This window comes from Grammomys surdaster, unplaced genomic scaffold (assembly GCF_004785775.1).
Source record: "Grammomys surdaster isolate TR1022 unplaced genomic scaffold, NIH_TR_1.0 543, whole genome shotgun sequence".
In the NCBI taxonomy this organism is placed as follows: domain Eukaryota; kingdom Metazoa; phylum Chordata; class Mammalia; order Rodentia; family Muridae; genus Grammomys; species Grammomys surdaster.
In genome coordinates, this window is record NW_021604962.1 from 982,235 (window position 1) to 997,466 (window position 15,232).

The 15,232-nt window shown below is 41.2% G+C and overlaps 1 protein-coding gene across 2 annotated transcripts in view; it reads right to left on the reverse strand.

Annotated features, from left to right (window-relative positions):
- Nucleotides 1–15,232, reverse strand: part of Cdk14 (cyclin dependent kinase 14) — a 472,739-nt gene that overhangs the window by 379,047 nt on the left and 78,460 nt on the right. Inside the window, exon 1 of one of the 2 annotated variants that reach the window (XM_028781763.1) lies at nt 10,535–10,627. The exons of the other annotated variant lie outside the window; for it this stretch is intronic. The gene's annotated coding sequence lies outside the window, so the exon portion shown is untranslated. Of the gene's footprint in view, nt 1–10,534; nt 10,628–15,232 lie in introns of those variants that run through there. 2 annotated transcript variants of the gene reach the window in all.

Sequence of the window (15,232 nt, forward strand, 5' to 3'; positions counted from 1 at the left end):
TGGAGCACTAACTGCACACTGGAGCACTAACTGCACACTGGAGCACTTGCTGCACACAGGCACCCTGGAGCACTAACTCCAACATAAACTCAGAGACAGAACAGTAGGATGGAGAAAGTGAGATGAAGAGAGGAACAAGCGTGTCTTCCTAACGAAGGCCTTGGGCGGATCCCTTACTTATTGAAACAACAGTTCTCATACTTCCGACAGGTCTTGGGAGACTAAATAAAGGCCTGCTGCCCAAAACAGGTCTCAATAAAGCAGGGTTTTCACTCCAGTGATTACCAGGCACTAAGCTTTCAGCCCCACAGATGTCCTGACTCTCTGAGTTTGTGGTTTGCCATGCTGTGTGGTACAAGTCTTGGCTCTCCTGCGTTCTATGTGGACTAACTAAACCTAAGGGCCTCCAAGGTTTATTTCTCAATCATTCCACAAGTCCATCAGATTCTCATGACTTTTCTCCAACATTTTTATTTATTTCCATTGCCACTGTGTTTTTCTTTCACACCATTTCAAGAAATTGAAAACCTTTTTAAAAACCTATTAAGGACGTCGCCACAGGCTTTCCTGCTATGTGCTGGGATTTCCTTTGACTAAAAGTGGCAATGCCTACCGATGACTCAGTATTTAGTCTACACTCTCTCCCTTTACTCCTTCCTGTCCTTTCCCATTGTAACTAACAACAAAGCTCCAGTGTGTAAGATACAGTTTCCAGAGTTAGAGACCAGCTCAGTCTACACAGTGAGCTCCAGGACAGCCAGAACTATGTAGAAGGATGCTGTCTCAAACACCCCCCCAACACACACACACACACACACACACACACACACACACACACCAGGTGAAATTTAGAATTGGCAGTAGGAAAATGAGTTGCGTGATATATTCATAACTGGGTACCTACCACAAAACACTTTCAATGAGAGAACATTAAAAAATAACTCATCAAGAATTAACTTCATTAGTAACAGCCGAACAGCTTTCCAAATAAACAGTTTTAATTTGTCAGGCACATATTCTTCAAAAAAAGAAAGGGCAGTGGTTGGGGGGATTAAGATAATTGGTACCAATCGGAAAATAGGACTCTGTCTTCTGAGACAGTACTAAACAGAGGCACTGATTTTTAATGCAAATACCAATAATTGTTTTTCTACTAAAAATGGGTGAATCATCAGTGTAATGTGGATTTCTGAAGAAATGGGATTCCCACATGAGTTAAACTCCAAGGAGGAGAACCTACAGCAACGGTAATCTTCCTCTCATGGGCAAAAACGTTTTACTGTTTAGTAGCACAAGCAAGCTACTTCAACTAACAAACTGCATTTTAAGGTAGCTAAGGAAGTGTATAAGCAGAACTAATCAGTGGACTGTCATTCCAACTAGTATGAAATTAAAATGAGACTACATATACTAGTAGAAGATAACTATTGGAAAAACAATGCACATAGGCATCACTGAAATGTCCCTACCCCAAGACTCTGCAGAAATCCGTTTCTCCAAGACAGTGCCCTACACTGAAATGAACAACACACAAATGTGTGGACAATTAAATGGAACTCAGCCTAACCCTTCCTATGGGGGTAAACATCAAGTAGCATGCGTCAACTAATCCTCACTCAGTGCTTCAGTATGTCTTGACAAAAGCATATGGCATGTCCATAAAAAGGCTTCTTTTAAAGCAATTGTGAATTGAAAAAAATAATGACTGACTCTTTTCAACCTATTTAAATATCTCAAAAGAATTAAAGTATTTCCACCAACTTTGCATCAGACTAGAAATCCTCTCTAACAGTTCTACACTGAAATCACTCGTAGGTTTGTACAGAATCTCATGCAGGGCCATTCAGCGCATATCAGTTTAAAGACATCATCTAACATCTGAGAACCTAAGGGAAGAAAGTGGCTCAGTGACAATGGGATCTGATGCCCTATAAAGAGACTGCCAGCACTACAGAGAACAGAATGAGCTCCACCTCATCCGGTGACAGTTTTCTTCTGTTTATAGGGCAGCCATGAGGCATAAAGGATCTTCCTTTTGTTTGTTGAAAGACAGAGGAATAGAGCCATGTTAGTTCCTACAGGCCATTTCTCTATTTTTCTTTTTACCAACATTTCTAAAAGGAGAACTTCACCTTTTCCAATCTCTCTTCGTATTTATTCTTTAACTCATTAAAGTCGGGGTTCTAGCTTCTCCGTTCCACTAAGGGTCATTCATGGCCACTGCAGGTCAATGCCAAACCTTACCAGGAGCTCTTGGAACACACAGAACAACTGGGCAGCTCCTCTTTCCCTAGGTCCTTAACAGAGCTCCAATTACACATGCCCAGTTCTCCCCCATTTCACTGGCTCTGCCTCTTTGCAACTGCCCCAGTCACTCTCGTCCCGACCCGGGAACCCGGGACCTCTCCTCACGCCGGTCTACTCTCGCTCCACAGGTGAGCTCATCTTTCTCCATTGCTGTAGCAGCACCAGGACAGGAGGGTGTCCGTATGTATATCTCTAGGCCATACTTGTCCCTCATCCTCAGACTCATATACCCCACTGTCTATTGTTGAGGGGTGGGCTTATCTAAGGTCTTACCTGTATGGAGAAGGAACATAGCTCCTTCTCTAAAACCAGGAACATGCTTGTCAGAGCCAGTAATGGTTCAGTAGCTAAGTGATGCATATGTTGGAGGATACAGCCTACTGTGTGTGCTGGAATTCTTTTTCTTTAAAAGATTTATTTATTTTATTTATATGAGTACACTGTTGCTGCCTTCAGACACACCAGAAGAGAGCATCAGATCCCATTACAGATGGTTGTGAGCCACCATGTTGTTGCTGGGAATTGAACTTGGGACCTCTGGAAGAGCAGTCAGTGCTCTTAACCAATAAGCCATCTCTCCAGCCCCGTGTGCTGGAATTCTTAGAGCTGAACTATTCTCTTCTTCAGTTCCTTTGTGGAGCTCCTGTTCCAGCATCCTTTGATGACAGGCCATAACCTATAATGATGGACCAAAACGTATGCTATAATGAACCCTTTCTTGCCCAAATTGCTTTTGGTCATGTGTTATCATGACAGAAAGCAATGTAGAATGTTGATAAAGCTCAGCACACTCTACTTTGAGTATGTCTGGCTTTTAATCAATCAGCTCTCCGAGACCACTTACATTACAATCTTTAATTAATGCACAGCTTCCTGTGTGTGCACAATCCATTAACATACTTATAACATTAAATGTTAATAAATTTTCAATTTCGAGAAGAAAATTTTTCAAGAAGAGAATTCAATTACAGATGTTTTGACTTATAAAAATATATAGATATGAGTAACTGACATACGATTATTAAGACACCAAAATAATTTAGAATTTCTCCACTACAGACTTCAAACTAAAGTAAGTGTTTACAGAAAGACAAGTATTGTCTATTTACTCACAAATGTGCAATTGGGGTTGGGAGGAAGATGCATTAAAGTAAACAAGGATATATCAGGGAGAAGAATGATAACCATCAAGAAAGGGGATAAAAGAGAATAGAAAGACTGAACACTATCTGAACACATTAGATAGATTATGAAATATATGCCACAATAGCATCCAGTATTTGCACAATCTGCACTATTAAAAAGATAAATAAAAGAAAGAAACTTCAGTTGGTTTAGACAAGAAGCATAAGAAGTCCTAAACACTAATCTTAAGTTAAACTCGTTTTAATGTTAGCATTAAACTTAAAATCAGCCTAAGGTTAAGACAGCAGGTTTAAAATTAGTTTTAATATTTACTAATTGAAAATATTAATATGAAGTACTTGTTATACGAACTTTCATTTTTTAGTCAAATATCTTTCAAATAAAATGAGATGGTTATTTTTTTGGGAGGGAGTGAGTTTGGTTTTAGAGACGTCCCTTCTTTTCCAGGCTTCTTCTGCATCTTTAAAGTTAGCCATTCAATCATTAGCTTCCTGTTATGTTATCCCTCGGAGCTGTCATTTCCATCCCCATCTGCTGTGACTTCACATTCAACTGCTTCACAAAATACAGTTAGCACCTACTACTCTTAAATTAAAGACCTGAGGAGCGAAGTTTGGAAAGGATAAGGTCCCTCAATGAGTCAGATCCCAGTGCAATCCCCTGATTACTTTCCTTCCCAGATCTTGGGCATCCTCAGTGACAAGTGGCATCCTTCTAAAGTATAGGCTCACTTATACACGCTTTCATTTACTTAGCCAGAGGATTTAATTTCAATGGTTGGTGTGCTCTTCCTCGGTGTCCTTGCGTCAGTCTCTTTACACTACTGATCCAGAAGAGCAGAGCAGAGCAAGGTGTAGTATCTTGACTATAATCTCAACACTGAAAGTCAAGCAGAAACTGCTGAGTTTTGGGCAGCCTAGGACACCTAAATTTTAAACCATCTTGGACTACAGTGCAGAGCCTGAGTTCAAAAGAAAAGGAATAAACAGAGGAGGAAAGGAGGATGGAAGGAGAACAGGGGAGGCCATCACCAGGAGAAATGGCAGCAAAGTAACCAGAAACTGATGCCAGAGCCTTCTTAGGTCACTTCTGTTTCATTAGCAAGCTTATAATTAATGTGAGGAGAACGAGAATCTGGAAAGAGAATCATTAGGAGAATGAAAAAGGCAGAAGATTCAAATGCTGACAAAGTGCATCTCCTTCACTGGGGCAGAGCACAGCACTGGTCCTCCACGACAGACTTGGTGATGATTACTCTCCCAATCGACGTCCCTGAGAGAATCTTTCCTAGATGCTCCAAATAGCACAATAGTGAATGTGCAACACTCCTGGGAAAGCCATAAAGATAGGCATCTGCATAAGCTATTCCTTCCAAAGATTCCTTATATAACGATGGAGAAAGTCCCAAGGTGCTTGATGGAGAAGCACATAGCTCATATGCACTAACCTTGTGTACTCCTTTCAAAGCTTTGTTGGCATCGCAACCCAGGGTCAGGAGTCCCCCACCAGTGCCTTATGCAACTTCTGTTCAATAAATATTTAAGTACGAAGGAGTGTAGATGTTTTAAATTTTAAAAACGACCTTTACACATCGACCTCAATATTTATATTCCACAGAAGTAGTCACATTTTAAATACCTTTGGGAAGAACACACAGCGCAGTCATCTCAAAATGGGGGGAAAAAAAGGAGCAAATATGTACAAAATCTGAAATGCTTCCAATAACATCAAGCACAAAAAAGGAATCTGGTATTTTATGTACAAAATCTGAAATGCTTCCTATAACATCAAGCACAAAAAAAAAGGAATCTGGGTTTTTATAATCAGGCTAAAAGTACAATTCTTTCATTCATGTACTTCACATTTTTATGCATCTTTTCCTAATATAGGAATAGTTTCATACCATAAACTATAGAACTCTGTTGGCAAAATGCGTTTCCCTAGGGGAAAAATAGTTTCAGCTTCCTAGACAAAATAGCTTGAATTTAAAGTAGATTTTTTTCATCAGAAATATGTGATGACCTCTATGCAAAATATAATGAAAAAGATAAACAATGCTGTAAGCTGGAAATGAGACCTGGGTTTGTATTTGTAAGGAATCAAATCTATGACTTTGGAGTTCTTTCATGCAGTTGAAACAAAGACAGTAAAAGTACGCTTACGCTTGATGAGCCCTCCTGGTAACGAGCTCTCCCACGGAAGACATCAATGGAGATGCTGATGCTGATTGCTAGGCTTCTTCCCAAACTCTCTAATGCTAAAAATCTGATACATAGGAACACTGATGATGTCAAAAGTAGATAAAAATCCCCCATAGTCTATCACAGTCCAGTAATAGCTCAACCTATAGCTAACACATAACATGTAAATGAAAAGGGCATCCGACTGAGATCCAATAAAAGCAAGTCCAGTCTAGTTATGAAGTGTTTTCCACAAATCAAAACAGCAGGTGACTCAGGAGCTCGTAATCACTGGCAGGGGCCTGAAATGAAAACTGTTCAGGGACTAACTTCCTGGCATCAGAAGATAAAGCAAGAGAACAGAACGCCCACGCCCCTTCTCCAAGACCAGGGACCGAAGCCTGTAGCAGAAAACAAGTACCTGGGGCTTACACCTGAACAATTCTCACCAAGGAGTCCCCCAGAGCATATGCGCTTCAGTCCCGGGTTTCATAAAATGCTCATACTGAAGACAAGAAGCGTCCTGAAAGGGGCTGAGCAGTGAAGGACACGGGCAAAGCTAAACAACTGGTCAAACATCATGAGGAGAAGCTGTGGATGAGTCAATGAAATGTAACCAACATTCCTGTGGGGGTACAGGTGACAGATTAACATGAAAACCAAAGGGACAAGCGTAGAGAAGAAACGGGTAACATTTAGGCTGTGACATCTACAAAGTAAGGATATAATAAGAGAGGGATGTGCTGCTATCAATGAGTATTAATTATACTCATTATACTGTTACCATAAAAAATAATACTGTTACCATAAAATGCACAGTGAGTGTTTCGGTACGCTAGTCATTAGTAAAGGCTCCTTTGCATTGTCCCACTTAATTTTACTTTCTATTCAAAGAGATAGGCATTATCACTGCAGCCATGTCAGTAAGAGTAAAGTGACGTTTAGAGTTGTGAAACAGCATGGCCAAAGTCATAGCATAAGACACAGGGCTGAAAGCAACCCTTGTAGTCCATGCTGCTGCCTACACTCAAAGCTTCTAGGGATTCTGAATATTTTGAAGGTTGACCAGAAAGGACTATTTTCCTAAAAGTACCTCGATCTTAATGAACCACACTGAAATTCTATACTGTGACTCAAATTCTGGTGCCTCTGTGTCTGTATGGATTTGTCTATATGGATTTTGTACTAATCATTCCTTCATAATGCATGCTGATTCTGTGATGGCTGCAGACAAGTGAGGACTTTTCCATGAGTCACATCTGAGCTCTGAGGATCTGCAGCCGTTACAGCTCTGAGGTTACATTAGCTACAGTTATCCATTCAGTATAACCTTACCTTCTAATGAAGGGCTCATATCACCTACGTCATCCCTTAGCCTAGACTCCCTGCCCCCACATAGATAAAAGTTGGGCAATTCTGGTATTTATCTACTAAGCCACAAATGTAAATGAGACCCCATCACTGGGCTATCTAGTAGTTTAATGCCTTAACACCTCACAAAGAAAACAGACAGCAGCTGCAAGTGGAAGCCATCAATATTTATCTATGGCCTCTGAAAATGTGCTCAGTCCATTCTACCCTACACAAAGGGGAAGATTACACAGAGGACAGTGTGCAGATATCTGGTCACTAGAATGTCTTTGAGACACTTGAAGCACCACATTTTCTCCCTTCTGTGCAGGTGTACAGCTATCAAAGGGAAAAATCCCCCACCTAATCAAGTTGGTCTTAGTCTGCTTTGAAGACAGTCCGACAAGGTCAGCAGTGTGAGAGGGAGACGCGTGTCCATGACTGCTGAAATCACAACAGCAAAACTGAAGGTGTTATCTGCTCAAAATGCCTACCATCCCAGAGGGAACATATACAGTCACATGGTGCATTTAAGGGACTTATAAGGCTTGATAAGACTCCTAATTTGTCATTTTTATTGCACCAGTACTAAGATGTTCAACAGCTCCTTCTTTCAAAGGCTTTTTGTTGATAATCTTATATGTTCTGCAGTTTTTTAACGTCTATCATGGTGAAGGAAAGAACCTGGAAAAGCTTTATGGGTTTTATGTTGACTTTGTGTCATCCTGGTCTTAATTAGTATTAGTCACAGTTGCACAAGTCATAGGCAGATGCTGAGGTTAAACAGTCTTGGTTCATATCATGACCATAGCACTTTCCAGATGGTCAATCCCAAGCAAGTTCCTTTACCCCTTGCCAGAAAATGGAAATCATCATGACAGTACTAAGTACTGAATACTGTGGTAAGAATATAGTTGATTTTTCTGAAGTTCTAGAACAGTGCTTTGTCAAAGAATAAACATATATACATGTACATAAATAATGCTTATTATATAAAATACAAATAGTGCTGACTATTTGCAGAGATTTTGTAATTGCACCAGACAGTGAGATGGTTTCCATACCTACAAGAAGCACCATCCTTCAAAGAGAACTTTTAAAAGTTTTTAGGTTCAGCCTCATTCTAGAAATAATTTCAAGGCAGAATGAGAAATTCTTATAGTACAGAAAGTTAAGATAAAATCCCAAATAGTGAGGCTGGAGAGATGCTTCAGTGATCAAGAAACCAAATTCTGTTCCTAATTACGTACACGTCAGGGCAGCTCACAACCTACTATAACTCCAGCTCCAGAGGATCTGACGCCCTCTTCTGGCCTCTACTGGCACCTGCACTTCCATGTGCATACCCACAAGCATACTCATAGTTTAAAATAATAAACAAGTCTTTAAAACAAAACACAAAAGCCTGCATAAGCTAGATAGGACTGAGATATCTGTTTCCACGTGACAGGTTGGCCTTTTTCTTCTCTTTTGTCAAAACACGATCTGAAGTCACTAGGACACAGTCCAAGAGAGAAACATTTCAACATTGCTGAGGGAGCAATTACTGGTGTGACTGAGTAGGGGAAGCTGGTGGGGAGCCGCTGACATGGGAGCTAATGTCTGCACCAAATCCAGAGAGGTCAGAAAACAGGGAGGTAAAATGTTTTACTGAAGTTGGAGAGCTATGCAGTCTCCTTAGGTCACAACCAAAAGATGCAAGTCCCTGCCCGTTCTTTCCCAATGTACCTAGGCTGTTCTCTGGAGATACTGACATCTATGCCCCCGAAAACTGGAAACACAACACTCACTAAATTCAACGGACTGAATACTGTGCTCAGTACGAAGCTCATGTCAACTCTCCTGCTCTGCTCATGTACACAAGGCCCGACCTAACCCATTAGATTTTCCCACAACAATTGAATCTTTTAGGAAGTCATTTTGGTAGCTGTATCATTAACATAAAGGGAAGCAACTTGCTAATCAACCTTGCCTACGGAGAAGGGCTAATCAAAGAGCATGTCAAGACTTATCCTTACACACTGGATAGTATACAATAATCATGCAAATCACGCAGTTAAGAACAGCTGCAAACATGTCCAAACAACATACAGAAAGGACTAGATACAACAGACATTACACAAAACAGAAATCAGCTGGCTGTGGTGCCACACACATAAATCCCAGCCCTCAGGAGGCCAAGGCAGGAAAGTTGCAAGGATATCCTGAGATAAATGAGACCCATCTCAAAATACAGAAGGGAAGAAAGAAAAAGGAAAAGACTTTGCATAATGGGACCTGAGAGAGAACAGGATAATCATTGAAAAGTTCTTTGTGGATAATTATTTCACTATTGTCCTATGTTGTCCTATAATTCTGTATGTGGCCAACATATCAACTGAATGTAAGAAAAGAAATAAGGGTTAACAAGGCCCAAGGACCAGGAAGTCTCCCTGTCACCCTCCTCACAAAGTCACCGGTTGAACATTCTTCGAAATAAGAAAGCAAGCCAGGGTTGGTGACTCATGCTTGTGTCATGGCTCTTGGGAAACCTGGGCAGGAGGAGTCTGAGGTCTACATAGGCTGCGGAGTGAGATCCTCTCTTAAAGAATGAAGCTAGAAAGCAAGCCACATAAGATCCTGCGGAAACAAGAGGTAACACTGAGGGGTCTGCGAGGGAACGGGAGCGCTTCAGGGCTAAGACCAAGTGAAAGTGAAAGCCTAGATCTAGAAAAGCAGGTTCCGTGGGACAGAGGTACTTCCTGCAGTCAGCCACAGTGATTTCAAGGAGAGGACAGACAAGAACACAGGCAAAGGAGCAAATGGGAAAGTGTAAGCCATGAAGACAAACTGAAAAAAAAAATGTTAAAAAGGCAGTATGCTACAGTACACCTGTTGGCTCTTAAGAATATCTATTTTCCATGTGCCAAAACAGTTTATAAGTTTAGAGTAACAGCTAAAGTGGCTTATAGGCAATTCTTTTCATTAATTTTTGTATTCAATTTACATCCCAATATCATCCCCTCTCTTCCTAGTCCTCCCTCACACAGCCCCTCCTCCACTTCTTCCTCTACTTCTCCCCTGAGAAGAAGAAGACCCCCCCTTGGTATCACCCTACCCTGGAATATCAAGTTTATGGGTAATTTTTTTAAATCAACCTCTGAAAAGCTCTTCAAAATGTATTTGGATAATTATGGCATCATTTTCAAATAAACACATGTTCACTCAATAAATACATAATAGAGTATCTGTGTGTATCTGTGGAAAAGCTGAAGCCATAAAAACAAAAGGTACTCTTGGCCTCCACAAGACTTGTCAGGTGGATCAGCACCACACAGCGGGCAGTCAGAACAATTCCCCAAGTATCTGCAGTAAAAACACATCTTTAAACCAACTCTAAACATGAAGTGCATACACTCCTCAAGTCAAGGCACACCATGTTCCCTTTACCTCTCCGTAGCATATCTTTCCGTGTGACACACTTGGTACCAAACCTGCACCCTTCCAAAGCTAAATCATCTCCACCAGAACCAGTTTTCCACTACCTCAAAACAACCCTGAAATTGACTCACCCTCCTCTCTTCTGAGTTGTCAACTTACGGAGTCCACTTACAAAACAACGACTCCAGTCGTTTCTCACGATCTCCAGGACTCCTGCCCTAGTGAGGAAGGATGACGTCACTGCAAGATTCTTCGTGAAGATTTCTGCAGGAGCATCTCACCTAGTTCCCTGCTGTTACTGCTGTTTCCCCCACATAACTGATAAAGTGTCCTTTTAAAATAGACATGAAGATGCTCATTCTGCTCAAATTTAGTATAGTTTTAGTTTTGATGAGTATGAGTGTTTCCTCTGTGTGTTCATGTGAACCACATGTGTGCCTGCTGCCCTCAGAGACCAGAGAGGGTGGGGAGTCCCCTGGAACTGAAACTACCGATGGTTGTGAGTCATCATGTGAGTGCTGGGAACTTAACCTGGGTCTGCTGAGAGCGAGTGCTCACAGCCATTGCACCATCTCACCACCAAGCCACAAACTTTCACTAGCTGTGAAACCCCAGCCTGCAGGAGGCTGATGCAGGAGGACCTTGAGTACAAGGGCAACCGAAGCTACAGAGTCCCTGTCTCAAAAACCACAAGCCAAAAGCAACCCTTTGTATATTTTGCTATAAACTTCTTTGCTATATATGGAAATGGAAGGCCAGCATTTGGGTGATTCAAGAAAGGAGCTGACACATAACTGCACTGCAGGAATGAGCTTTATTAAGAGAAAGAGCCTCAAGGCCATGAAGAGGCCTTAGGTATCTGGCTTTCTGTAAGTTTCCAGGGCCAGGAGGAAGTTTTACACCATGTGATTCAGTCTAGGATAGCATACCTGAGGAGGAGCCAGATAAGGCTGAGGATAATAAAACAGGAGCTGTAAAACCACAGCACAGAAAGCTTCTTAACAACCCCTTAGTGTTGCAGGAGGCAGGGAGAGAAGGGCCTGATGGTTCACAGGCTTCAGGTTCTTACTTCTTAGGGTGACCAGCTTCTTAAAGGGGAAGGCTATAGTCCAGCATCCCTACAGGTCCTGTCTCCATAGTAAATGCCATTTTGTAACAGCCTATAATGTATACAATGTAGGATACATTTTTGACTCCATTCCTACAAGCTCCCCCTCACCCTGTTCCACTCCAAGCAGCCCCTTACTGATGCTGGAAACCCTAATCTCCCAGGTATATGAATACCCTATCCCTCCTGGCCATGGCTACAAAAGTGTCCTTTCTGTGAAGCCTGGGTGCTTCTTGCCTGACTCACTCCACAGTTAAGTTCCACGAGGACAGGGGCTTTCATATGGTTTCCCCTTTGCTATATCCTCACAGACCAAAACAGAGATAAACACATGAGATATGACATTTATATCTTATGTGTCAAATATACCATTTGTAAATGGCCTTAAAAATCACTAGGCTGCATGGGGCCAAATGAGAGTACACTTTACAGTTTTAAAAAAATGGCTTTTGGTAATCATGATGACAATTTTTAAAAAAATCAAAGTTCAGGGGCTGAAGAGATGGCTCAGCAGTTAAGAACACTGCCAGCTCTTCCAGAGGACCTGAGTTCAATTCCCAGCAACCGCATGGCTGCTCATAACTGTCTGTAACTTCAGTCCCAGGGAATCTGACATTCTCACACAGACATACATGCAGGCCAAACACCTGCATGTATATAAAATAAAAATAAATTAATTATTTGAAAAAAATCACAATACAGAACACTTAAATGTAAACTGAGGACCAAGAGAATCTTCGTCATATTTCTAACTTACAAATTATGTGTTTTTATTTTTATGCCTTACTTTCTAAAGTGATCTTTGTGAAAGGAGCCCCAGTAAGTATAACTTTACTACCTCTCTGTCTCTCTCTGTCTCTGTCCCTCTCCCTCTCCCTCTCCCCCCCCTCTCTCTCTCTCAGATCCCATACATTTGCTGCATCAGTGTTTTAATTTCGAGTTAGCTACAACTTGAAGCAATGTTTGTGCTAGCTCCTAAAATGACAGAGCTGAAGGACAGATCCCTCATCCTGAAGCTGAAGAACGTAACACGTGAGAGAAGTCACGCAGCCTTGCGGGACACATGCTGTAGTTTGTGCTTCTAAGGAGACTTCACCTAAGGTGAAATAAACTAAGTTGGGGCATATTCATACCTACATTTAGTGACTACTGCAGAACTGCGTAACTGGGAACTGCGGATCGCCCTTTGTGTGTGTCGCCATGCTTAGTAGGTAGAATTCTATTCGCACTGAGCAGGCACGATCGTTCATTCCATTTTTAAGATAAAGAAACTGGGACACTGAGAAAATCAGCCACTTAAATAGGAGCCAGTTAGAGTTACAACTCAAATCCATGTCACCTGACCCCAGCGCTCACACTCCTCATTGTCCCATGACTCTCCCTAAAACAGCAAAGCAGTGCCTTCACCCTGCACAGCACACTTTGGGGTCTGCCGTAAAGTCTAAAGCTACAGACATTCATTTTTTAAGGACACAACAGTTTATTTGAAATTAAGATCCTTGGAAACTAGGCTTGGTGACACAAACCTTTGATCTCAGCAATCAGGCAGCAGAAGCAATCAGTTCAAGGCCAACCTAGTCCATAAACAGTTCCAGGACAGCAGAGCTTCACAGCGAGACCAGATTTCAATAAAATAAAATAAAATAAAATAAAATAAAATAAAATAAAATAAAACAAAAAAATACAAATTAAAAGCCTCTAGAATAGATAATTGGATTCTTCTAATAGAGTCTCTCTCTCTCTCTCTCTCTATCTCTATCTCTATCTCTGTGTGTGTGTGTGTCTGTGTAAATAAAATGCATTATTTTTTATGTAAAAAACTTAAGATGTAAGTCAGTCATCAACAGAGTAGCTCTATAAGTCAGTCAACTTCTAAGTCTTAAGGACAACCAGAAGTATTGAAATACATAAAAATTTCCTCAAAACTAAACACTTCTCTTTCCATTGGGTCATCAGAAAATTATTTTTAATTTATTAGCAATTTTAAATTCTTTCATTTATTTACTAACCAAGTATTAACTCATAGAGCCTTCCTAAGTGATAACTCAAATGTAGGCAATTGTGTCTAATGCTTTCAGAATAACCAGAGCAAATTAATATGCATTTCAAATGTCATTTTGATCAGACTCTGTGCAGTTATGTCAACTCTATAAATTCTGAATCGACGAAAAACATCTCTCTGCAAAGACCAAAGAAAAATACTTCTCCACACTCTGCTGGTTCTTGCTCAACAACGTGAAGAGGTTCTCTATTCACATCCAGCCTCCCAGACAACCCCGGACAACCCCTTAGATCCATACACAAAACAACAAGGGGTGCTGGAGAAGAAGCCTGCCCAATCCAACCAAAAGCAAAGCTCTTAGGTTCCCACATTAAAGCAATCATGAAAACCAGCAGCAGCAACACTTATGGGTCCTGAGCGTAACCAAAAGTCTCTTTAAAACTGCATGTCTCTATCCACTTCTCCAACATCACGGAGCCATACTGGTTGTCCTCATGTGGCAGAGTTCAAGATAATTACATGAATATTTGTGATGCTCAGATTGGCACTGTACACTGTCTGTTGACCTGTCTGAAAACTTAGGCCCTGAGGGTGGAAGACGGAACGAGGCCAGAGTTCAGCCTCCACTAAGGAAAACCGGCAAAGCAGGGGGACCAGCCTGTCCTATTTAACAACCTCTGTAACCCAGCCAGGTAGGTTTTAAAAACATGGTGTGGGTGTGTGGGATGAGAGGAATGGGAAGGGAAAGCCTGCCAGTTGATTACGGGCGCTGGGATGGTGAGGTGATATCATCACTGTAAACACTGTTTGCTCACATGAATGCTATTTAAACTGTCTGAAGTCACCACTGATTACAGCAATGTAGAATGAACAGCCCACAGTCTCAGAAAGCTCAGGTTAGGTCACAGCCCCACTGGGATACTAAGGTGAAGCTTTATTAAGTTACCACTCGACACTTTCAAAACACCACAGTACCTGAAGTATAGCACAGAACAGATTGGTATTCTAGTTTACTTTTATAATAATGTATTAGTTGTGGATTTTTGTTTTGTTGTTAACCTCAGTAACACTGCCAAGGATTGTTGACTCCATGCTAAATATACATGACTGTTAGGTCATTTCCACTCATTCCTCTCAATAATAAACAATTCTTTATCAGGCAGAAATGAGTAAAGAAAATTTTACCTGTCTAATTTTATAGTGATCTACATGAAAGGCCAATTGAGTCCTAAGAGAACAATCTAAGCATTACGGTTAGGATTTTTAATACATGCTATTTCTTTTCATTTTTCCGCCCCTTACTTATTTTGTTGGAGTCATTACTGACTTGCATTAGAAATCTGTATTCACTGGTCTATGACTGATCCCACGTGTCAAAACCAGATATTGGATTCCACGGAAAATTTCTGAAGCAATCATTTTCTTACTCATTCTCAATGCCGAGGTGGGTCGCAGGAGTGTTGCATCCATGTGGACCCTGAATGCTGTGACTACGATAACCCAACCACCATCTCTTCAACTATTCTCTATATGGTTCCCCAGAAGTCTCAGGCTCTCACACTGGATTTTGTCATCCGTACACTGTGAGCATTGATTTATGGGAGATTGAGAAAAAAATCGTAAGTCTAAGTCCCATTTCTCAGTAGTCAAATCTGACAGCTGACTTAACCCAGTATTTACTGCGTGCCTCATCTATCCTGAAGCAGCTGCCACTGCTGT